Source organism: Buteo buteo, chromosome 2 (genome assembly GCF_964188355.1).
Source record: "Buteo buteo chromosome 2, bButBut1.hap1.1, whole genome shotgun sequence".
NCBI classification, from domain to species: domain Eukaryota; kingdom Metazoa; phylum Chordata; class Aves; order Accipitriformes; family Accipitridae; genus Buteo; species Buteo buteo.
This window is the reverse complement of record NC_134172.1, coordinates 73,510,230-73,536,440: the sequence shown is the minus strand read 5'-3', so window position 1 is coordinate 73,536,440 and position 26,211 is coordinate 73,510,230.

The following is a 26,211-nucleotide window of genomic DNA, read 5'->3' as shown; positions in this document are numbered from 1 at the left end:
AGCAGCAACAGGCACTAGAACACCCAACGAAGCATTTCACCTCATGGTCTCCTCATCCCTTCCTCCTAACAGCCTGAACTGAATCCCGAAACTACACAGAAAGAAGTCTCCCAGTAATTGAACTGGAGTCTAACTTACCCAACACCATCTTATGTTTCTTGAGACCTCCTTGATTTCTACAGAACACTGTAATCTGCCTGGGAGTTAATGAAGGGGTTAATTAGTTAGGTAGTCCCCTCACACCCCCGCTGTATTCATTTGTTTTAGGTGAAGTTACACCTAGTTTTAAACTGCCACTGTAGGAGAGTCCAAACTTGTTTTGCTATCAGTTGGCTTTGATAATTTGCCAAGGAGCTAATCCTGCCTGACGTGCAACTTGCAAGATACACCTCACCTGTGCTTTATCAAAGCAGTTAACCTCCGCTTTAAAAGCGGTAAGTGTAATGCTGCCAATGGTTGTTGCAGTTGCCTGGAAAACACATTTTGTAAATGATTCTGCACGTGGGGTTTTTTTTTTCCTTCAGGAGTTTTGTCTCTCACATTACAGCTCTTGCTGTGTTTATGGAGTCACCTTCTGTCCTAGAAATTTGCCGTGTTGCCATGCAGGCTCCCAGCAGCTGTGGGACTTGGAAGGGAATAGTTCATTGCTAACGCAAACACATTTGCTGACAGTGTAATTACTCCCTTCCCCAGAATTTTTCCTTGTTTTTTTTAAATGCAGGACACCTACAGTCACAATAGCAATATATCATTTGCCTGTAGCACAGCTTTCTTTCCCCTGTAAAGTGTTAATGAAGTTCCTGTCCTTGTTTCTGCAGTAATTGTAAAAGCATGTTGGGTAATATACTAGCCACACTTTATTAAAACCTAACAATCTGATCCTATGCTCCCTGCTAAGGAGAGGGCTAACTCTAATTTCATTTGGAGTTCATTTCAGCATGCTCAGATCACACACTTGGTTTTAATTCTTCCAGGGCCTGATCTGAAGACAATGTGCCCAGCTGCAGCACATTCAGCTGTTTCATATTTGGCTGCAGCCACGTCCGCATGACTTTCTAACTCGAGGTCTGATCCTGGAAGGTGCTGAGAGCGCAGAGGGCTTGCTGCAAGCCTTTCGGTTCCCGCCGACGGCGAAGGGGAAACCGAGGCAGCTTTGTGCCGCTCGGGATGGGTGTACCCGCGCGGGTGGCTCCGAGGTGGGTCGGGGAGGTCCACGCGGAGCCGCTCTGAGGCCGCCTCGCAGAGAGCTTTGGGACGTCGGGGACACCCGGAGCTTGCAAGGCCCTCGCCGCAGCGTGACTCAGCATGGCGGTGATTTGAAGGGGACAATGGAGGGGGTGGTGGCAGCTAATTATTTGACAATTATTATTGTTGAATAATTATTCCAAGGGATAAGGAGGGGGGATGAGTCTCAAGTGTCTGCCTTTTTCTTTTTCTTTTTTTTTTTTTTCCCTTCTTTTTTGATGAACTTAATTTGTGAGTCTTGCACAGGCAGAGGTGGGATGAGGTGGTGAAATCCAAGGGCCACTTGGGGTTGGTTTTGCTCCCATTGCAACTGCCATGGTAGGAGAGTGCACCAGCGTTAGGAGCAGATGTACATAGCACTGTTTATCCAGGGGCCTTGAGTGAGGCCGGTTCAATCGCCACCATTTTACCTGCAGGGAAACTGAGGCATGCAATGCCCTCTCTGGTGTTACAGACCTGGGGGTGGCAGTTCCCTAAGCAACTGTCCTTGAGACTTTTTGTGTGCAAGTCTCTACCCAGAATAATGACAAACCTAGCGTTCCCAGTATCACTGTTATCCATATAATTTCCTCTCTGTGAAAGGTATGACTTCTTCATTTTCTCTTACATCTTTCTACCTGTAAGCTCATCACAAGCTGAGTGTGGAAGTACATGTGTGTCTGTGTACAGGGAGTACCTTGCTATTTATGAGAAGATACACAGCAAAGCACATTGCTGTACTATTCCTGAGGCAGGATATTGCTAGAGGTAACCAAGCCATCAAACTCTTAGGTGTTATGGCACAAAAAGCAGCCTCTTGTTTGAAACCTTAGTAGAAGAGAGCATTAGTGCAGGTTAAAGATACAAAGTGCAGAATGGAATAGCATGAACTTGGACAGGAGAAGAAAAGGTCCATACAAAGCATGTGAGGCAGAACCCCTTGGCCTCTCATCTTGAGGCGTCACCTCTACAAATAATACACAACATTTTCTTATGTCTTCTCTGATGACAACACTCTTTGATTTTCTGAAGGAAACATCATTGAAAAATGTGTGGCTCTTTCTGCGTGTGATTAAACCATTAAAAGAATGGCCACAGTGTACAGAATCACTCAAAAATGTCATGGCAGACGAGCGCCCAAATACTTCTTTGGCAGAAAGTGATTAGCTCAGCTGGATTTCCTGGTTAAATACAAGGTTAGATAAATACTTGAATAAACTTCTTTCAGCAAGGACAGGATTAAGGAGAATGTCTTATTCTTGTGCTGACAAAGTTTTGCTAGTTGCAGACAGATTATGTCTTTAATTTAAGACGATTATTTTCCATTTTCGGTGATTCACAAGGGGCGAGATTCCCCCACTTTGTAGTGCTCAAGTCATCAGGACGAGCGATTCCAGCTGCCCCTTGAGACCTCCGGGAGGTGGTGGGTCAGGAGTGGAAGCGTTCAGGTGACCTCTGGGCCTGTTTTAGGGGGGATGCCCCCCTGGAAAGCTGCGAGGATTGCCTGCAGCCCTCCCACTGCGCAGCCCTGGGTACTGCTAGACCTTTTCTGGCATTACACAGCCCTGTTGCAGGGATGCCCTGCTGTGGAGCGGGGAGCCAAACTTCCCATCAATGGTGCTCCACATTGTTCAGGCCACGAGCAAACTCACTATTAAAGTGACTTTCTTAATTTAGCTCATCCCAAGGTAATGTTGTGGCCCACCGGCAACGCAAAAAGGCTTTGGAGTCCACTGCAGCAGTATCTTGCCTTCAGCTGGGAGTGGACTTGAGCTCTATCATGTGTTAGTTACAGAATACGGCTAGGATCTAATTTTAAATTAGGAGTCCTATCATGGCCAAGAAAAGGGGGAAAGTTTTTTGTTCTTGCTTAGTGGAATGAGAAAGATTCACCCAATACTTGTGCTTTCCTGCACACCCACTGCAAATACAAATGTAACTACTTGTGTAAATACTTGTGGTACTTGTGTAAATACTTGTGCACAATTGTTTGGGGCCAGGGTTAACTCCAGCTTGCGAGGGAGGAAATGTTACTGTCGGGTAGGAATGGATTCTGGGTCTTGTGTTTTGTCCTTAGATGTAACAGGGACAGTCTGCTACAATTATGATGGGGAGAGCCCAGAGGAAGTATTCCTTGGATTTGCATATAGTTCAGCTATATAACCAGGTGTAAAGAAGGTAGAATGTCATTTACCTTTTTGTTTGTCTGGGAAAGTTTGTGTGGTTAATGATTATTCACAAATGAACAACACTGTAAAAGACCTCAATGCTATTTATCACTGCTCTCTAATTCCAGCAGTCCAATCATTTATGCCGTGTAACACAGATCAGCTGACGCTGATGGTCTGGGACATGAAACAGCTCCATGTTTCTATTTCTGTTCTTTTAATTAAAAGGTTAGGAACCTACAGTCTGACCCTCAAATGAAAGGTACCATGAAACGAGAATGCTGGTAAGGTGGCAGGTCAGTTTAGATTTGTTCATAGAAAATCCTAGACTGGCATATTGCCCTGGTTTATAGGACTACGATTAGGAGGTATTATAGCTTCAGCATGTAAGGAGTTATTCAGTACTCAAGGCAAGGAAATGGCACAGAATGAAGCCTAGAATCTGAGTGTGAAATAAAGCAAAAACACTGCCATAAAAATAGAAGGCGCAATAGTGTTCCACATTGCATCTTTGGAAAAGATTAATTTGTTTGGCTGTTATTGTGAAAGCTCAGATACAGCACATGGCTCCAGCGCCAACTTCTGAACTCAATGGAGCCACAAAAGGGCTGGGTGGTGAATAACTTTGAAGAGCGAAACATCAAACCAGCCTCAACTTGAATTTGAGAAACATCCTAAACCAAACCCAAATAATGCTGCTGAGTGAATGATTCAGGGGATTGGTACGACCCTCCACATTTTATGTGGAGCAGCGGGAAGGCTGATAATAAAGCCCAGTAGAATACCTCTTTCCAGGCCAGAGTAGAATGACAAATAACAAACAAAGGAGACATATTTGTCCCTAGTTAGGCATAATTAAAATCACCCTCTTTGAAGCAGGTATGCATTGCTGTCCGTATTTCCTGAATAAAAGTCTTCACCGGGATATTTAAACTTCTGGCACACACTGTTATAATTGATGATATTTATCCATGGCATTTACTGTGTGGGAGGCCCGTTTGATGGCCTCTGTTCTCATAGTTCCTCAGCAATTTATGCACTGACGGTGGTGTTGCATGGCCTTTTCCTTGAGCATCAAAGTCATGCTAGCCAGTGTGCATCATTGAGGGGGGGCTTGATAGATGAAAATCTTCCAGAAGGCAGAATCCTTGAAAAATCCCTATTTCTATCTCCTGTCCCACTGTGTGAGTAAATCCGTAACAACTAGACATACAGGTATGATTCTGTTGTTTCCATTTAAAATGAGGTAGGTTCCTGATCCTGACCTCCCACCTAGAGTGCACGTCTGTATTTCCTTTATTTGGATGCATGGACGTTCAGGTCAAGGTCTGGTGTGGAGCTGGGATCCAGCCATCCATGCTGTCCCAGTTAGACCAGAGAGAACAGGAATTCACCAACCTTTGCCTGGCCATGACTCATGGGGCTTCAGCAATTCTACTGACAGCTTTGGGCTGTCTGATAACCAACAGTTGCAGTGCTGGTGCTGTGTATCCAGCAGTGAGTTCAAAAAGCTCTTCTGTTCCACCTGAGTCCCCTGATTCTGGCTTGGCTCACTCACAGGCCGACAATGTGGGGGGAAGCTTATGGAAGGCACGAAGCATCTTCCTTATATAACAAAGATTCAGAAAGGTAAAGAACCTAGGAGTTGACTCCTTTGCTTCACCATCTCTCTCTTCTCCCAAATGTTTTAACCCTTGGACAACCTTTCTTGCAACACAGAAAGCCTTTACAAAGACTAAAAATGGGATCCAGATCTGCTGAATTCTGGGCCCATGCAGTAGCCAGCCTGGCTGGAAGAATATTTACTTACATCTGGCACTACTGATATGGAATAACTTTTTTTCATAAAGTGCCTTGGGATGTTAGATTAAATGAAGTGTTGCAACAAAGCACAAACAGCATTCACAACAGTGCTAATAATAGCAGTACCTGGAGTCATTGCTCCCATAAATAGAGACCAGCATGAGATAACTCCATGCACGTAAATCAGATCACCAGAATATTTTTGCCTGAAGCAAAAATGATATAATGAATATTTTATCATTATAAATGCTTGCAAGCATAGGCCATGCGTAAGAGCGTTTAGAAAGATGTGCAGCTTTTCCCCACTGTCAGGTACAAGACATTGGATTACCATGTCACGTGGAGGAAGGCAGAGATAAACACTTACCTCCTCCCTGTTTCTTAACTGGAAAAGATTGAATCTAGTCCTCCTGATTATTATCATATTGTGAAGTTACCAAAGGTAATGAAATGGCTCACTTGGGAAATAACCTTGTACGTTAGACTTTTTTTTTTTTTTATTTTAATCCTAGGTCAAAGAGAAGTCTGCCCTGGCTAATTATGAGATTCAGACCCAGAAGATCACTAGTTACACCCTTGCTATTCTTACTTTTCCCTCCAGCCCTTCATCTCTTATCCTTTCTGGTCTGTCAGCTCCTTAGTGAAGGGAGGTGATTATGGTGGGTACCTATACTGCTTTCACTTGCAATGGTGTAGTACACCCTTTTATGTGTGAACACTATATATTGTTCTCTGTGGTTCATTCAGAAATGAAAATTACAAGCGCTGAAAGACGACAGAGCAGCAAACAGGATTTGATGTAAAGGATGGACCTGGAAAGAGCAAAGATGAGTGAGATGCAGGTACTTTTGGATGCACTGTTGGATCCCAAATTTTACTGACCGTAAAAAAGAAATAAGGCTTGGCAATAAATAGTACGAAAAGGACTCAGATGCTTTTGGGCATTGATAGATATGTTTGTTCTCCCAGAGTCCCTAATTTCCAGGTAAGCCACCCTGCCATCACACCACAGGGTTTCCTTGGAGCTACCAAGGCTGTAGGTAACATGCCAGCTGAGGAGGCATTCTCCTTATGGAAATTCTAGTAGGGTTTTCCCAGCTCTAGTGATGGTGCACTCAGCAGCCAAGTGATGGAAAGGGCTATTTTGGCCTTAAAACTTCCCTGAGTTCTGCACTACTTGATAGTATTGATATCATCAGACCTTAAGCTGTTCTTACTTTAAGGGTGACTGCCATAGCACAATGGAGGAAGAAAGAAAGAAGATTTATTTGACCTGAGGCTGAAGTTCTTTTGTATTAAGAAGTCCCAATCCATGTTAATACCATGGGTTTGCTGACTTCTCCACTCCCTTACTTTTCCTCCTCTTAAGCAGTTTTTCCTTTCCTCACTTTCACCTCTTCAACTTCCCATCCCTCTTGCCCCCTTGCTCCTTCCTTTTCATATTTCTCTTTGGGCTTTTCTTTCCATTGCCTATGTCTCCCCATTGCACTTCTGCCCTCCAACCCCACAACCACCCAAACTCTCAAACAAGTCCTTAATCCTTTCTAATCTGAGGCATACAATAATTATCTGGAAATAATATTTTTGCTGCTCTGTGTTGGCATAGTAACAGGTAAGCCTCCATCTCTGCCCTGATGGGAGTGCAGCCACTAGCAGTACAGTCACTTTGGGGAAGTGCCAGATTTATGGATTAGCCGCTGCACACCAGAGATGGATGAAAAACTCTGCTGGGAAGTGGGGAAACAAGAAGAAATCTACAGTCTTAGCTGGGTCCCAGGTTCCTCTTTGCTTTTTAAGATCTCAGATTGTCAGGCCAGAAGCGCTTAATATAATTCTTAGTCCAGCAACTGCCTCCCCGCTCCAGGCAGGTAGTTAAGACAAGCAAGGCCATTACGCACCACAGAGGACAGCCAAAAGAGGTTGCTTTGCTTATTTCACATACTTTATCACTTGAAAGCTGTGTGGTGGAAGGGCTCAGAGATGGCTCAAGGGATCCCAGCTGGGACGGGAGGTGTGTGGGGCGATCACTGCTCCCAGCCAGGCACAGATATTGCAGAAGCCCCGTATTCCTGCAGAAAGGGCTTGAGATGAAACGACACCATCTGAAAGGCTCAGTGACGCACTTCTTGGCCTTTTGGCTAAGATCAAGTGTGGAAGAGGCCAATTCACTCAGTTCAAAACCACTTTCTCAGGAAGGGATGGGGAACTTTCACAGGAACCAAAGCTTTGACTTGACTTAAACAGTATATTTGCTTAAAAATAGAAATGCAGTCTTTATGTTTGTATTCCCTTGTTAGAGTCTTTTCCTTACTGCTACATACTGACTCATTAACAAATTAACATGTTTTGATTCCACTGTGAAAGTCTTGAGATAATTATTACAGCTATGGTCCTGGGGCTGAAGAACTGTAGTTCTAAAACACTTTTATAGACTACAAATTGGATGCTTTTCATACAGGTTATCTAATTTTAATTACAATTTCCCCTCTGGCAATTCTTTCTTTGCTTTGATGTTGCTGGAGTTTTGTCATCCGTGGGGAGTGAGCAGTTTCAGATTATCATCGTGTCAGATTTTATGTCCATAGAAACACTTTTTCAACAGTCCTTTTACGTGAGACAAGCTTTCATCTGTGGGAGTTTTATTGGTCTGAAAAGTAAGACAAGCAACTTAAGTGTAAGTGATGTCCTACTTGTAATGTGGAAAAAAAAAATCACTCTAAACATATACATTAGCTGCTAAAATAAACAGCAATTACTGTCCCTACAGAGACAATTGCAGAATGTAAAAATATGACATTATTTCCAATTAACTATTTTTTTCAGTTAAGCATTTGCCCTTTTCAACCAATATTTTATCTGCCTGAGTCATGAACGGCTGGGAACAAGGGAAGGGGGAGCAAAGGAGTACTGAGATAAGCAGATCATCTCTTAGAAGGTGGCCTAGTCAAGGTATGACATCTGCCCACCAATTTATGCTCCCACTGAGGTTTGAGCTTTCCAAGCCCTGACAAGACACCCCTGAGCATCAGCATTAGTTTTGACGATTAGGCTGGTGCTGGGTGCATTTCACAGGACTAATGGTGTACTTAGCGTTCTGCTTTTGTCAGGAACAGACATGGATCCTCCCTCCTCTGCATTAGATGCTTGCCGCCCATATATAACATGTAATCTCTTGTACTTTATTGCCAAGATGTTTGTTGATGTTTGTCAAAGCCAAGGAAAAGAAGGATTTAGCACATAAGCATCTCCTTATGAAGGGCAGATTTGTTTGTGTTTTAAGCCTCAGGCACTATGTCCAAGGGACAAGATGTTAAATTCGAAGCATATCAACTATGTTTGTGTCAGTGATTTTTCTTGTCAGAAATGTTACTGAAGAAGCCATTTGGGTTTGCACAGCCAATAGCTGTGCTGACATTACAAGTACTGCCTCACAAGTTCGATGGGCTGCCAACATGTTTATTCCTCTAATGCTCTCATAACTGAAGCTGCATTAAACGAACCAGCAAATTAAGGATGCTTAAACCATTCTGGGTGTTTAGACCTTTCGCCTGCATAGTTTTAAGGCACTAAGGGATACAAGAGCAAATAGCTAATAAAAACAAACAAATTAACACAAAGCTTGAGAGGTTTGCGAACAAGAAAACAACATGTATGGGAGAGTGGAAGACATACACAGGTTTCTTCTCTCATCTTTGGCTTTCCTGAGCTAACAAACAAGAATCAGCCCGAGCACAGTCAAGAAGGAACTATGAGAAAAGTACTGTAGGATCATTGCTTACATGCAAATGTCATTACTACTGGAATAATTGCCTTCATGGGGATTTCTAGTGATATAAGACTATATGAAAATTTCAGATTTTACTTCCCTTTCATCCCCCCTAAGACCCTTTCTTCATACAAGAGATCTTGGATCCTGTTCACAGGAACTAAACCAGGCACTTTCAATTGAAGAAGATCAGAGGAATTAGCCTGAGTTGATTGAAATCCCTTTTAAATTTCCATAGTCTTTTAAAATCACTTGAATTCAGGTTGCAGCTTCAACCTTCTAAGTTTTTCAGGCAGAAAAATTGTGCTTTTTGCCCTCATAAACAGGATCTATGTTTTCCTAAACCGCTGCTCCATCGCACCCATTGTTCCCAGCTCTGTCACCGACAGCTGTCAGGGAAACAATGCGAGAGTTACTGCAAAGGAGCCTGGTTTCAGAGACCAGATGTGGCTGCAGAAGCAGCTCTTTGTCCTTACAAAAGTGCGTGGAGTCTCACAGCCCAGGAACCACCAGTTAAAGGAAAGTCACAGATTTTTTAAAGGGAGTGGGAGAAAGAAGACTGGGCTGGCCGCAGTGACTTCAAGCACACGGACACAGCTTCAGGTATTGGTCAGAGGATTGCTGGTCAAGAAACAGCAGAAAACAACCAGCTCTGAGAGGCAACCAAATGCCCAGCCCGGCTGCTCGCTTTGCCCGCTCCGAGGCACTGCTGGCTTCAAGAGGTGCCTGTCGGCAGGGAACTCCCCATGCGATCTGCGCTTCAGTTTTTATTACCCCGGCTGTTAGGCAGCATTTAGCAACACAAATTTTGCGTTACTGACACATCAGGTCAGCAGATTCCCATTGTTTCGCGCCATTGCTAAAACGTTGTGAACACACCGAGCGTGACCCACGCACCCATAGTCACCCCGGCGCATGGTGCACAGCCTCCCGGCTCCATCCTTTGCCATGATAACCACCACGCTGATGGGTTTGTTGCTTGCAGCAGTGGTTGGGATGGTGGATCCCCAGCCAGGTCCCCCTGCAGCAAGGAAACCTCCAAAACCTTGGCCAAATACAGATTTCTTACTGCATCTGCTCAGTGTCACACCAGCCACTGGTGTCCGAAAAAGGAAAAAACTAGGGGTTTCCTTCTAGTTCCCCATAAAGTGCCCCAGCAATAAAGCTACCACCACTGCATGACCCTCTGGCACTTGGGTTGGAAAAGGGGTCTATAATTAACAAGATCTCCAATCAACAATAAAAAAGGTTACAAAAAAAAGAAAAAGATGGAGGTGGCCTTTTTTTTGGTCCTTCTCATTTTGACACAATTTTAGGTAACTACTGAAATCAAAATGAGCTATTCTGGATTTATTCCTGCAGCTCAATTTACAGTTGGCTTGGGATTTTTAATGGTAAAGCAGGTCATATGGAAGACATAGTCTTCATGACCACCAATGATTCAAGGGATTCCTTAATTTTCAGAAAGGTAAATTGGAAGAAGACATCTTGGGGCTGCAAGCGGAGTCTCTAGAAAAGCAGGTTCAGTTACTTTGGCCTAGATCAGCCTAAAAAGGTGTCAAATCTGTGAGAATTTGAGGTGGCCAACATGCCTCAATTCTTTCAAATAAATGTTACTTCCCTTTCACCAACCAGTGTGAGTGTCATAAGAGCTGGTTTCCCTCTAAAAAGTGTCCAAGAGAAGGTCTGACAGTGCCTGATGTGCACTTCCAAAGGGAGATTAGCGCTTTCAGACGTCAAAGTAGAGCTCACTGTTAAACTATGCAAGGATATCACACTTTTCATGACAAGGATTTAAATGGCACTGTCCTCCTTTTAACCCTTTCCTCTGACCAGGCTATTCCAACCAGATAGAAATCCATCTGATTTTGAGCTGCAGGCAGCTCAAAAACCTATTGTTTTTCTGCTTCCCTCCCAGGGCAGATCTGCAGCCCTCTGGGGACACTCCTGGTCCTGTGGCCTCCAAAGGGAGGGCTGTGACAGACCCCCAGCCCTCCGTTTACAGCCTTCTGGGGCTAGTCCCATCGTCTTGCTTCTCCCTGAAATAGGGACATGATAGTTTTCTAAGGAAAGTCCTCAGCCCTCAGCATATGCTTCCTCACAGAGGCCCCCGACATATATGCTGGTATTAAACATTCCTCATTATGAACCCCAATTAACTGTACACATGCCATGACCCACAGCTATGTCAAAATCACACAGCAGCATAAAAACACCCCGACCATCCTTTGACATCTACACTGAGACTAGTATTCTCCACTTTCTGTCCCATATGCACTTACCGCCACTGAAGTAAAGAGGGGGAAAAAAATCCTGTAAAGTCAATCTTCACTGCGTTTGTTCATTAAAATACGGTCAGCCTACATGAGAATTTTATTTGGAACGAAAGGACTGTTAGAGAATTAGTCACAGCCTGGGAGGCAGGAGAGGGCATTGTTTTATGGAGACAAGAAAGGCTTTGGAAAGCAGATGATTTTAATTTACCTTCTTGACTTTATTCAGCCACTTTCAAATAGATTTCTCTTCGTGTGGACTGCAATGCTTATAGCTGCAAGGAGCAGAAAGGTTCACTTTTAACCCCCAGAAAAGAGCAAGGCTAAGAAATGAATCCTAGAGAATTCTGCTTCTTTGATTAGCAAAGATTTCAGCTCAGGTGACCATCTCCAGGAAACACCAACTAACCTTAAAAATCCACTGTGAAGCCATAAGTGGGGAGTTCTTGCACTCAGTGTAAAATGAAAAAAAAAAATCCGTTTCAAATTTGAAATTAAATTCTTATTTAGGTATTTAATTGAACTTTACTATTAAAAATTACTCAATTTAAAACATTTATGTATGAAGATATTTCCATTTACTTCCATTTTATAGGTTTATGTTCTGCTCTCAGATACATAACTTTGGGGGATAGAGCTTGAATTTTTCAAGCTATTTGGAGTGGGATTTTTTTGACATATCTCAGAAAGGTTTCAGGGTAGGGAAATGAGTTTTCGACCAGTCCTAGTTAAAAAAACACTTCTGAGACATCTGCAGGATCGGATTTATATCTTAAAATTGAACTCTGAAGGAGGCAGCGGGAAAGAAAAAAATAATCTATTTTATTCTTTTTCATTTATTAAAATTGTGACACAAAACATTTCTGTATGTACATATGTACATATTTATTTAATGTACATTTTCCTTAGTGTCTTTTATTAGATTTTTTGATCCTGCCCAGCTTGAAAGACAATGGTAACTGAGAAACTCACAGAACGGTTACCTCCCATAATCTCACTTCTTAAAAGAGGAAAGCTGAGCAAGCAGAGGGAAAGGTGTTTTACTCTGGGTTTTCAAAGCTTTGTTTTGGCAACCTCCTATATATCTCAAATGCCTGAAGAAATGTTTGAATAAGAGAGATCTTTGCTAAAATGCAACAGTTACAATATAAGTTATTCTTTGCCTACCAAAACATTTTATGCAGACATGTAAGACCTTCCCAGAGATAAATCCCACACCTTTCATTTTCATAAGTTTAAAAATAAATTAATTAAGTAAATCTTTCTACTTTAAAAGTTCACAGAAGGAAGAAAAGGCAAAAACAATTTGTGAGGCATGTCCCCCTTAATACACATGTAAATAGGTTTCTCTCTCCCCCACAAAAAATACATCCCTCATGCAAACACATATTTGGATTGGCTCCGTTCTTCATCCATTTCCAATCACAAAAGCCACCACTCCTCCCAATAACGATCAAAGACATGAACACAGCAACTATAACAATTGCTACCATGGAGAAACAATTTAATGAAAACATGTGAATATATTTTTAGTGTCTCATAATACAACTTCTCAACTGGAAATGAGGGAAAACAGCATCTCATGACCATGGGTTCGATCAAGCCCACCAAAAAATGCTCTGCAGAGCATAATTTGAGAACCATTGTGTCATACTTTAATCCACTAGAAACCAGCTAACCAAATGTAACAAATTAAGGCAAGTCAATTTAAAAGGGCAAAAATATCACTACTTGTTAGTGTACTACTGATAGACTACTCAGTGATGAGCTAAATAAGCATATACACAATCACTTTAGTTTCCAGTAATGTCATTCAAATTAGATTTTTCAGGGGATATTCTAAACCAGTGCTGAAATATTGCCTTGTGCTGCTTCTCTTGAAATGACTGAAGAAGCAGATAAAACTAATTCATAATATTTTTTCTAAAAATCTAGGGAAGAGACTGGGCAACCCCCTTTTTTTTTGTCATTTGGAAACGAAGAACAATTACGCATTTGGCTGAGTTTTTGCCTTTATACCTGTGACCCACCTCAGTTATGTTTGAACCCTTCTTAATCAAATCTGACAGAAGGTCAGATAAATAGTCATTTAAATTCCTTCACTTTTTGTGAAAACAGTTGGGTAGGTACAGGAGAGAGGTCCCTGCAAACGGCTGAACCTAACAACAGGAAAGCTTTATCTGTAGCTTCCCCTTTTCAAATACAAAATCAAATTAACCATGAAATATGAACCCAGAAAAAAAAAAAATCTCTGTTAGTGCTGGTGCTCATGCAACATCTTGTATTTTTCTTCAGTTTTCCTCCAGTCACAGCAGCTGGTATTTCTGTGCTGGCTACAGAGCTAATTACCTGGCCCCAGTGCCTTCGTTAGGCATTTGCAAGAGACACAGCCATGAAAGGCTGAAACAGAGAACTGCTCGGTGGCGTTTGCTGGCTGGGAACAGTCTAGCTTTTGAGGGTTGTGATAAGGGTGCTCAAAAACGCACCTTAAAGTAGTAAAAAAGCAGAAGCCGGAAACTATGAACTTGATGGCAAAAGTCAGCAGTGTCAATATTAACTACATCAGGTTTGTTCCTGCTATGAGCTACCGACGGGCCAAATCCTGTGGTGGTTCTCACGAATGAGCTCACTGGGCTCACACAGTTGTAAACTCAGCAATTAGATTTGGTCTGAGAATTATTTGAAACCGGTGTAATTGCTACTTCTGCGGTGTGATCCCGAACCCAAGTATTTCATCTGCACATTCTTCCCCAAAGAAATCATTGCTGGAATTTTTATACTACATCACTTCAGCCATTTAAAAATCACAAAGCCCTACATTTAAAAGGGTTTAAAATATGTATATATATCATTGCAGTCTGCTTTTTGACCAATATTTAACAGGTAGTGGCTTGCCCTTTCCATACTGTACGCGCTTGGTGACCTCCGATCTGCACATGCCGAGGAAGGCCCTTCTGACATCAAAACATTACTCAAGAAAATTCCTTTCAACAGCAGGTACTTTACTGACCTAGATTAAGTTGCTTGAGACGTCAAAGCCCTGAAAAAAAAAGAAGCTAAAATTGGCCTAAATGACTTCAGGCATAAAATCTGACCAAGGGAATTATGTCAGATGCTATAAACAGAGAGGAAAGCATGTAGGAAATATGAGGGATCAAAGGGAATATCAAGTTAGTGTGATTTTTTGTTTTCTCCCAACCAAAATAGATGCTCCTACATGTTCTGATGTGGAAGGAAGCAACGGCTGTTGGCTGCCGCACAGCTGACTGCAGAATGTTTTCAAGAATGTTTTAAAAAGGAAAACCAAAAATGCGTTGACTGGAACACTCCATGTGATTCTGGGCTTTATTTAAACTCCTGAGTCTCTCAATAACAGGAATTACAAATTTACTCAGGCTTTTCAGGGCTTTTTGGAAGCCAGGCTTTGCCCAGCAGACTCTGTGCAGAGGAGACGCATGAGCAAGTCGCAGTGAGGTGCTAGGGAAGGGGCTGACCTGCCCCACGGCCCCAGCCCATGTGCTGTCACGGGGCGGTCAGTGCCACGCTTCCAAAATCCCTGCTGGTACACCTCTTGCCTTCACATGGTGGGCTGGATTGGCAGAAGGATCAGGAAAGGGCAAATATCTGTCAAAAGAGAAACTGGTCCAATGTCCTGAACTTCCAGTCTTTGAGTTTTGAATTAAATCATACATTCACAGCTATATAGTTTTTAAGGAAGGTCTTCCTTACTGAAATCCATGCTGGTTTTTGACCTTAAAAACCTACATCTATTCAAGCACCAAAATAAATGGCCTGACTTTTATAGGCGTTGAACAGCTGAAGTACATTAGCCTCTTCAAAGCAAACTGGAAATGCTCTCCGCTGGTTCACAAAAGCCTGTACTTCAGTGGGCAGTTGTCGAATCCAATCCCTTCACTTCTACAGGGAGGGACTTTCCTGTCCTGCAGATTCACATCGAAGCACTTGAGAAAGGTCACATTCGCTCCGTCCTCACGTGGTCACAAGGCTGCAGCAGTGCGGACAGATCTGGGGCCCCAGACCCAACTCCAGACAGCTTTATTTTGAGACAGCCAGGACAAACGTGAAATAGCATTTGCACTGGCACCGCTGCTAGGAACTTGGAGTCAAATCAAACATTGAAACAGGTCCAGATAATAAATGATATAACTTTTAGAATGTGTAAAAATATATGACTTTCTGAAACGTATTGTAAAGTTCATTTTTGGGGTGTATTTTGCCAGCAGATTCATTACAGTGTTAGTGCCTGCAGTTTCCCCAAATGGGCATTTTAACACAGCTTCGCAAGATGAGTTTTTTAATTGGTTACTCATGATGAAAATGTTACACTGAGCTAAGAGTGCCCCACAAGATGGATACTTAGAAACCCAGTTATTTTTGTAATGGACATAAATAATCCACTCGACAGTACTCTGGAAAACTCTCCCAGCTTGGTTAGCTGGCTCTCCAAGTTTTGCCACCACAGGATACAGAGACTGAACAGGAAAACAATGAAACTGTATATGTCTTAGAATAAAAGGAGCATCACTTTTTCTAAAATGTGAAACTCCAGAAATTTGTAGAGAGGAAAAGAGAAAAATCTAATAGAATATAAACTATCATGTGAAACCAGGGCTCCTTGAATTACTCCAGATTAAACCTGGAGCTTTGGAGATCCCTTTGCCAGTGGAGACCCCTTCGTCCATGAGGTTTAGTTGTAAAGTTTCTAGGTGGAAGTGAGTAGCTGTTAAAGCTCTGGTTGGTACCAAGCCTGTAAACACCTGCCAGGAGAGGTGAAAGAGCTACGAAGCAGCAGAGCTTTGGCTGGCTGCAGAGGCAGTGACAGGAGCACTAAAAATAAAGATGTGGCTCCCTCCAGCTCTCTCGGCACTTGCCTCTCAGCAAACTTCACATTGCCACCTTTAGGAAGTTTACTGTAGAAAGTATATAGCTTAGAAGTGTCTCTACATTGCCTTCTGGCTAACAATACGCATGGATCTTTATATGCCGATTTTTTTCAAGAATTCTCAAACGTGAAGGCAAGGAGTATCATACCCTTTTTTAGGGATGGGCAATCTATGGATGGTGGATTTAACGTGACCTGCACAGGTACAGTGACAGCAAGGCAGGGCTAATCGGAGCCATCCCTTGGATCACCAAAATAATCATTACAACAGCGACGCACAAACTTCAGCCCGAGGAGCAATAGGATTTCTGCTTTTCAGTTTCCAGTTGCTGAGCTCATTTCTAACTCTTGCAGAGTCACAGTGCTGTTCCCATTAAAAAGAAAACAAATGGATTCACTTAAATTGAAACATAAAATCCTTCCCTTGACATTGTTGCTTGTGCTGCCCTCTTTGACTGAATTATATCCCAGTCTCCTGACAGTCCTTAAGGAAGTGCTTAAAGCCTGAGTCTGCGTAACACCCACTGTGAGGAAGGGGTCACCCAAACTTCTATCTCCTACTGCTCAATTTAGTTAAGAAGAAAAAATGTACTCGTATTCCAACACATGTTTCTGCTTTTAGATCTCTGGGAACTTTCTGTGTCATTTTTTTCATCTGTTCTCAGAGCAAATGTCAGTGCATTCAAAGTCCAGCGAGGTCATTATCTTATCGCCAAAAAGACAGCCCGGACCCGCACGTTAGTGGAAGAGAACCCGCAGTGCAGGGCTGCCCAGAGCCACCGTGCCGGCTCCCGCTCCTGCAGGGCCAGGGTTAATTACATCTGAAGTGTTGCTGGCTTTGTTCCTAGCTTTACTAGCACAATAGAAATTTTAGGGAAAGGTAATAACTACCCAGGCAATGATGGGAGGACTGTGCCAAGTAGTTGCCTCTGTGAGGATGAAAAGGGATACCTGCAGCCTTGGCATGTGCCAGCAAACCAGCAGCGAAATCTCTACCCCAAACTTCATTGCAGACTTTCCCCATCCTGAAACCCTTTTTAGCAGTGCTGTAATCACACCTTCATTTGCTACAGTAGCACACTCAGCATCTAGAGAAGACTTGAGTTGAGAGCAGGAGGTTTTCCCCTACATAGTTTCAATACTTAGATGTGCAAATGTGTGTGAAATAGCGATTTATTGCCCTACCCTTACAGAAAATATAATAGAAAAGAAGAAATTGCTACTTGTTGATGCTGCAGACCAATACAGCCTCAACTTTTCCTAGCACTTTTCTCTCTTTATTCACCTGCTGTCTGGGACCTGCCTCTGAGATAGGACAGCCTTTTGGTTGTATGTGTCATCCAGCCCTCTCAAAGTACCATTTCTAAGGGTTACAATAAATAAATGATCCAGATTCATTAATTTGGAATCTAGATCCTTTCATGAGCAGAGCATCCCCGAGCTGGGCTGATTTTCTGTTGCTGATGAATGATACAGATGGGCAAGTTGCTTCAGACGCTGTTATAGTCTGCTGGCACTGAAGCAGCCTTGGTATAACTTAGGGCTGCCTAAAGCCTCTATACTCAGTTTCCATCCACTTCTGCCCCAAGCATGGACACAATGCTTTTTTAAATGGACATGCAAGCAAGCAGCTGCAGCTGCTTCATCTGAAGCAATAGCCAGTCCTTTTTGTGTTACTGAGAAGGCATAAAGACAATACAAACCAGGGTAGGAAAATACTCTCTAGTATTCTGCATTTTAAAGCTTCCATTAAAACAAAGAAAATGAGATCTAAAAGTTCCAGAAGCAAATCAGGAGTGCTTAGAAATGACACCTTAAAAAATTAATATACGCAAAGCACAGGAGAAAATATTTTTTTCAAAGGAGATTTAATGATCCCTGACAGTTATTTGTATAATGTTTGTTATGTGGCATCACTAAGATTTTTCTACTGGTGAAGGTTAGATGAAAGTGTTTTGACAGCTTTCACTAGAGGGATGATATTTAATATAGAACAGTTTGCAAAACAGTATCAGGACCTGGGAATACCTTTTTGGTTAGTCATGGTGACCTCCACCCCTGTGAAGAAAAAAAAAAAACAACAAAAACCCCATCCTAAAATCTGTAATTTCTGTCTTTAGCAACTCATCTCACAAAGGAAAAATTACCTGAGATTTTTTAAATACCCTTTTAAGGCAAAATGGTGTCCAAGCACTAACTTTCATGGCTTACATGAACTGAGGTCTTGACACTGAAAAAGCCCAGAACGGAATCTGAGCAGGCTGGCTTTTCAGAGGAAAATAATTAGCAAAATTCAAAGAGTTCTGAAATTTGGGTAGGCTCAAATCTGAAGTTTGCAACCCACCTAGTCTCACCCTCACCCCTGCACAGCAAAACCATGCAGAGCACAAGTAGTGTCATCCAAACTCCCTGCTACTGAGGCTGGGGCTCTCCAAGCTCATTTGTTGTCCTCTCCCGGAGAGCTTCACCCTCAATTCCCAAAATAAAGAAAACATAGTGGTAATTGCATTGAAAGAAAGCAAAGTGTTCTCTCGTCAAAAACTCATTCAGATAAAGTTTTCCACTTACAAAGACTAATACTACGACATTCATGTTGCTTTCTACCAAGTCTGTGATTTTGCCTTCACGCTCAGAGGCAGCTTCTGTGGGTTTCTCAAGAGTCCAAGTATTATTTTCCTTCAGGGAAGTTTATCCCTATACAGAAAAAGAAAGGCCTAGCAACACAGAAGTTTTAGACATATAGCTCCTATTAATCCAAGTGGGAACTGTTTGTCCACATTTTGTCACACTGGGAACACAAGGGTGTGTTTGTGTTCATGGGTGTTTTTAGGAATCCCATGGAACATAGTAGCAGTTTCAAAACTGTTCCCCTCTGGATTTTTTCAACCCAAAACATCTACTTCATAAAATTGCTTTTTAACAAAGTCAACATTTTTCACCCAAGTATGCAGCTAAACCTTTACAAGAATTCTACATTTCTCCATGGGAAAAAAAAAAAAAAATCATATTTCCTTAAGAAAAATTGTGAAAGAAAATTCTTAGAAGAATTCATTGTTAGCTGAAAGTACAGATTTCTGCCAACAAGAAATTTCTATAATAACCTGCATGCGCTAGCTCCAGTCTTCCATACACTTAATTTTTGGTGCTTTCCAAGAGCCAAGTGACTTTCTGGTTTCACCTGGAATAGGCTTTCTTCCACAGAGTGTACAGCCTTTGTGTGTAAAACGTTTCCACCTCAGCTCTTACTACTGCAAACTTTCTGGGGACAGAAGCGTAGGAGGGAGCCGAGCTCCTCATCTGGTCCTGATTGCCTGGCAGTGCGCTGGCACCCAGCGCTGCTCAGCAGCCTCTATGTGTTCTCCCCAAATTTCATTTTTCACACACTCCAACAACATTAAAGATGACAAGACATAAGAAAAACAAAGTAAGAATAACAATAGCAATCAAACTTGTGAAAGATCAGGAGGCGACAGTTTCAAAAATATTAATAACTCCAGGCTTGTTTTATTATAGTTAAGCTGTATCTTACGGAATCTGGGAGAGGAGATTTGCTGGAAGAAGAAAAGGACTAACAACATTTAGAGAAAATATATATTTGTCATTAGGAGCTACTCTTCAACTTCAAAGCGTCTTTAGTCTCTTAAAAGGATTTACATTTGAGCTGAAGGGAATTTAGGTAATGGGCAGCTCTGAGAGATGTAGCCTCTAGCACAGTTTTCACATATCACACAGCTAAAGAAACAATTCCTATTGAGTTTCACATGATGATTTACCACCTCTGCAGTATCCAAGCTTCTCACTGGCTCTTTAGCATTCACTACACACTTTGTGAAACTATCTAGAAAATGATATAATTGACAAACGGTCCCCCTGGTCCTGCCTGGAAATCACACTATGCCTGTTGCCTCTTCCAAACCAAAATGCAAATGAAGTAATTCCCAGTTTCCCATGAAGTTACATCAATGATTTTGGTGCAATTTTCCAAGCACAGCAGCACAGACATGGGGTATATAGGAACTGGACTAAATCACACAGGGATTTTAGGACAAAGTCTATGTTCCAAGGAAGGAAGGAAACCACTGAAAGTACTTTTTTAAAAATAGAAATCCAGGCATTTTCCTAAATGGGACGCCTGAGTCAGAGCCCAGACTTCTACCAGCTAAACTACATTTTAACAACAGCTAAACTACTTAGCATAAGGCTATGGTATTAGAGGGCATCTCAGACCAAAATGTACAGTCAAACTTATCTATACGTTGGAGAAAATCTATATCGTGACACAGCTCCCCAACCTCACATCCAGACTCTTCATCTTGGCTTGCAGCATACAAATTATATACCAGAATTAAACTCCTCACAAGTACTACAAACCCAAGTGCTACTATGTACTAAAACAATAAATCTGCTTTTAGAAATACCATCATAAGAATATTTTACTTTTGAATGAAGAATATTTATCTGAATAGGGAAGCAGGGCCCAAGTTTCATTTTAGGCTAGTGGCCAAATGCTGACCTGGTGTAAATTCAGCATGTCTTCACTACTTCAAAGACCATACTCCGGATTTACAATCCTGAATATAAAATTAGAATCAATGTGATTTGTGGCTAATCATTTCACCTCTGAGTGCTTTTGTGGAATGATGTCGTTCTTCTGCCTCACAGAGTTTACGTATCAGATAAAAGGTGCTATAAAAATACATTTTAGAAGATTTACTGCTGTGATACATAATTTTCTGCCAACTCTTTCTTCTCAGCTGACAGAACTTTCCTTTCGATCTAAGCAAAAGATCATCCTGAAAGAAGTCTCTTTCCTTGAAAATATTCACTATTTTAGTTAAAACTTGAAGATATGTGTATAAAGTTAGTTTTATCCCAATCTTGAAGCCATTTTACTCATCACTGGGATTTTCCTGCTGGAGCAGAAGGGGACCCATCAGCTGCTCTGTAGTAGTGCCTGTGTGCCTGCGTGCCTGCTCCTGCCCCATGGTAAAAGCTGGGCAACTTGGGGTGGTTGTATCTCCCACCCTTACTGTTGCCTACCTTTCACACGGCAACAGCCTAACTTAGTTTGGCTTTCTTTAGTATCTTGTGTGCCCAGGCACAAAGGTTTTAAATGCTTAACAACCTCAAAGGAAGGCTCATTGTGAAAGCAAGAATAAAATAAACATTAAACTCAAGTTTTTTCCTGCTTTTTTCACAACTACTGATTCCTTGTCATACAGTCTTCCCATCCTGACTAAATTCAGAGCTTTTCAGGGGTTCTGGGGAGAGGCAGAAACATACTTTTCAGGGAATTTAAAATTTGATGAATTCTTAATAGCCGAACCAAACTGCAGCAGAAGTTATCAGCCCCCTGATTTCTCCTGAAGGAAGACTAAAAGGCAGCTTTTTCCCAGCTACTGTTTTCACTAGCACCCATTATTTTTTTGTGTGAGGCACTCTGAAAAAAAGTGAGTTTAATTTGACTTAAATGCTTAAGCGTTTGAATATTGTGGATTTGTGGTTTAATACCAGATTAAAAATAAATGTGCTCTTTGTGGCGCTCCTTGTGTGTGACAAAGACTGGTTTGAGTCTTTCTCCACTCTTTTGTTGCTTGTAGATAGCACTTAGGAAAACACATTCTCAGTGGCCCCATAGACTAAAATATCCTTTGAAACGGAGGATTCCCTCCTCCTTTTTACCCTGGGGCAAATCTAAGTGATAATGTGAAATACCTGCGCAGAAACTGGCACCTTTGCTCTCACACAACTGCGTATTGCACCTGAGGGCAAAACAGAGGTGTGTGCGTAATGCAGAGCACTTTGGCACGGATTTGAGGTTTCAGACTCTCCACATCATGTGATGATAGCTATTGATTCACGCAAAGGGCAAATTAACTCTCTAAACTCCAGAACTACATCTCCCTGAGCATCGTGACTCTAATCCTGGGTTTAGGAACAGAAACAGATGGAGAGGGTGGACAAACAGCCTCCCGAGCTTGTCTCCTGGCCACCAGCAGTCTGGAAAGTGAGAGAGGGCCTCTTTTGCACACCTTTGGAGATAGTGCTTAACTCTCATCTGGGAGAGAGCCTAACACACTGTTGAATTTGCATCTGGACCTTGTCCTACATTTAGGTGGGCTCTGTCGGTGTCAGGGTGCAAGCAGGCTCAGCGCTCGACCAGTGGTTAGAGACCAAGGAATGCATAGCTTTTGGGAGGCATTGCTGTGGTGGCAAAACTGCTGGTGTGAATGCGGCTATTCCAAGAAAAAAGTGCAGTTGGGAGGTTTTTCCCAGCCCTGTGCCCTCCGCTGCACCAGGAGAAAGTCCCCCTTCATGGCAGAGGATCCTGACACAGGTTTGGTTTAGCTCTGGAAAAAATAAAATCTGCATGGATTGAAAATTGAAGAAGGATAATAATGAGAGTTGTGGGCAAAACGTACACTCTAAACCAGTGCTTCTGCTCCAGTTCCCTTGCTGCAACTCTGGAAGCATCTGATGGAGATAATCTTTGGGAGCTGTGTAAGACTACTGCAAAACAAGAGAGGTTTCTGCTGGCTTTTAGCCTCCTTTTGTTTCAACTACCAAAATGTACCCCACTGGCTATAATGAAAATGGGACCAGCAGTTAATTCAGAGATGGGGCTGCATGTGTTACAGGGCACCCTTTTGCACAGAATCACTCCCTTTTTTAGGGACACTGATGTGCTAGGATTTCCAAGATATTCCAGCAACCATCTGAACATGATCTGACTGAGAAAGACTATTTGAAGTAAGAATTAAATGTCTGTGAAAGATAAGATCTCAATCCAAAGCTCACTGAAGTTAGTTAAAGTCTGTTAACTCCATCTGGCCTTGAATCACCTCCTTGTGAAAAGAGCTCTGAAGCCAGGGACCCCATGAAAATACCAAATCCAGCAGTTGGCTTCCTTAAGATATTTCTCCATTTTCCCCGGTGGCCTAATTCAAAAAGACATTAAGAACAGTGCAATATCGTGGCAAGTGAGAGACAGGCTTAATTTCACACACCAGTGAAGGGGTTGAGAGCAACACGAGAGAAAAGTTGGCTGGAGTGGGAAGCCCAACCAGGTTGACATGGCAGAAAGGCAGACCTTGAATCCAAATTTAACTTAAAATTGTTCCCTCTCCTGCTTGCTTTCACACTCTTTGTTTCCTGCTTAACCCTGACTGCAGAGAGCAATTTAGAGCAGAATTTCTCTTTCCCTTGATTTAACCCCAAGGACTTAGGAAAGGTAGATGCCAGTCCTGGATGTCTGTGCTAAAAATGGGGGGGGGTGAACATTGCCCACAACGATGTAGTGTTTTCTGTGAACAAAACACTAAGACACATTTCCTTTTCTATTGCAACATAAGACCGCTTCAAATGCTGCTTAGACTCTAGACTCTTCATAACCCAAGTCAACTGGTCTTTTCTTTCTTTTCTTTAAGAAAGAAGTGATAATTATGACAATATGCAGTATTGTGTCTCTGCGACTTTCATATCCAACTTCAGTGTCTCTAATGTAGCTTCGGATTCATTTTTTCCCCCCACCCACCCAAGAAGCAAAGGCAAAGATAATTTAGAAATCTTTAGCACTGTTTACATTTGGAATGTTCATGGGAAAATGGCTTTGAAATGAAAATACATTTTAACAAGAATGTTATTGTTTAGTTCTGTTCTGCTAAACATGACTTAAATACACTCAGAGTTTGTGTCTTTATTTATGGATTTGATTGGCAATTTAGGAAACTGCCATTGGTTATTTGAAGAGGGTGTTTATTTAGTGTTACAGTTTTGGGTCAGTTCCTCTCAAAGGAAACTTCAAACATATAGAATGGCAAACTTGACAAATCATGTCAACACTTGGAATTGGACACTGCTTTCCATTAACTCTTAGGTAAACTAAATATATCTGCCAGGGACATTTTTTGTTAAGTGGTTATCAACAGTTGTGCTCTACCAAGTAATTTTGATTGCTGCCCTTTCTGCCATTTTCAGTTTTTAAAAACCATAAAAATAAGTTAGAAAAAGATGGAAGAAATGCACTAATTTGGAGGGCAGAAGATGCAAGGTCAGGTTTGAAAAGGTATTTGCACACGTAAATCCAATGCAGTGAGAGTGAGGAGGGTAACTCTCTCCTGAATTTGAGTTCAGAGGGATTAAAGGACAGTTTCACCTAGTTTGTTGTAATCAGCCAGAATCTGGCATACACACCACTTACATACTTCTGCAAAATCTGCTGGACGACTCGGTTTAGCTTTCAAAATCTGTCCTTAACCTATCTGCCTGGCCTCACCCCGCTCTTACATCAACACTGACTCCTCCGCTTGTGCTGGAAAAGAAAATTATGGCTGCATTTTGTAGTCAGTGTATTTTGTGCTCTGAGAATGCTCCTGAATGCCTCTCTGGGTACAGAGGGAGGAAAACAATTTCTGAACCCTGAATGTGGGTTTCACACCTGTGGTGCAAAAAAAGATGCTGAGCTGCTGAGCCCCGAGACAGACATTTTCGCACACCCTGGCATGATACCTAAGACACCTGGGCAACCCAGAGCAAAGCAAGGCTACTCAGGACTCTAGGAGCTTTCAGGGCTAAGCACTAGCTGAAATGGAAGTATAATCTTGGTTATGTACCTATACATACACGCCCCTATACAGCCAATGAAGTCTAGCAAGTCATTCAGCTGACCAAGTGCAAATGTTGGTCTTGGGCAAGCTGAATAGCTCCCTACATTACACTGAGAACATCTCTGGTGATTGCAGTAGAGCTTAAAGCCCATCTGCAGGTATCAACACCAAATGCGTTTTCTAGGTTTGGTTCCCAGTTATTCCATCTGCAGGAAAAGGCTGGCTGGCAAGTCTCTCAAAACTGATAGGACGTATCTAAGTACTAAGTCAGAGGGAGTCACTCCATTAATATAAATGGGCTCTGAACCAAGTCTTAAGTGATTTGACAGAACAACACTGATCTTCAAAGCGGACATGCTTGTTGAACTCAAAAGCTACAAAGCATTGTATTATACAATTTATTTGACAATCACAATTCCTCTTCCCCCACACTTAACCTTGGGAGAACTTCTGAGAGCTTTGGATATTTTGTCGGAGACCTTACTAATCCAAGTGCCCGACTTTTGGGTCACACCATCTCTAAGTTAATCCCAGTTTATCTGGGAATCTCAGCTGGAGGTTTCCCAAGGGTCTCTCTGAGATCTCTGTGGTTTTCAAGCTCCATCTGACTCAGGCAATCTTTCAAACTGCTTTTTACAGCGCTTAGGTACTTTCCACATCTGGCCCTGAAGCTGGAAGTGTGTGAGGCTCAGACCCAGTAAAACATAAACTGAACTTTTATGAACCCCATAAACAAAGAATAAAATAAAACAAAATCTCTGTTGGTTTGCAGATTGGCCTGGTTCTTTTATTTATTTATTCATTCATTCATTACCCTTGCATTAAAACAAAAAAAATTATTTTAAGTTCAGTAACTTCCTGAGAAATATGGAAACCACTGGTTTGGTTTTGAACCTGCCATTTAATTCTTGATATCCAGGACACATCATTACAGACGTTATCAATATTGCTCAGTTAAGCCATATTCCTGTATTTTTCAAAAAGCTGGTTTTCCTCTGCCTTTGGCAGGGTTCCTGTAAATTATTAGAATTATAATGCAGGCAAATTCTCTGTCGGAACTCAGTACCATGGAGAAAACAATGGATTTTTAGGGTCTCATAGTGATCTCTAGACAACTGCAAATATCTATCATATTTGTAAATGGTACATACGTACTATGACAAGCTGTACATATGGCTTCCACTTCAGCTTACCCACTAGTAGGCATATATGAACAATTGCCCACATACAAATATTTTAAGCCTTTCTACAATAAAGTCTTTGAAAGTGCAGCAGATACTGTACTTTCTTCTCCTAAAATATATCTCTGCTGATATAACTGTTGTCTCCAGATCCTGAGGTTTCGTACAGCTCTGTCAATACCCATTGGTTCTGGAAGATACTCAGCCCCGAATCACCCAGCATTGCCAGCTGCTCAGAACCAACACACGGAGTCAAAGCTCCTGAATTTACAAACGTACAGATTTGG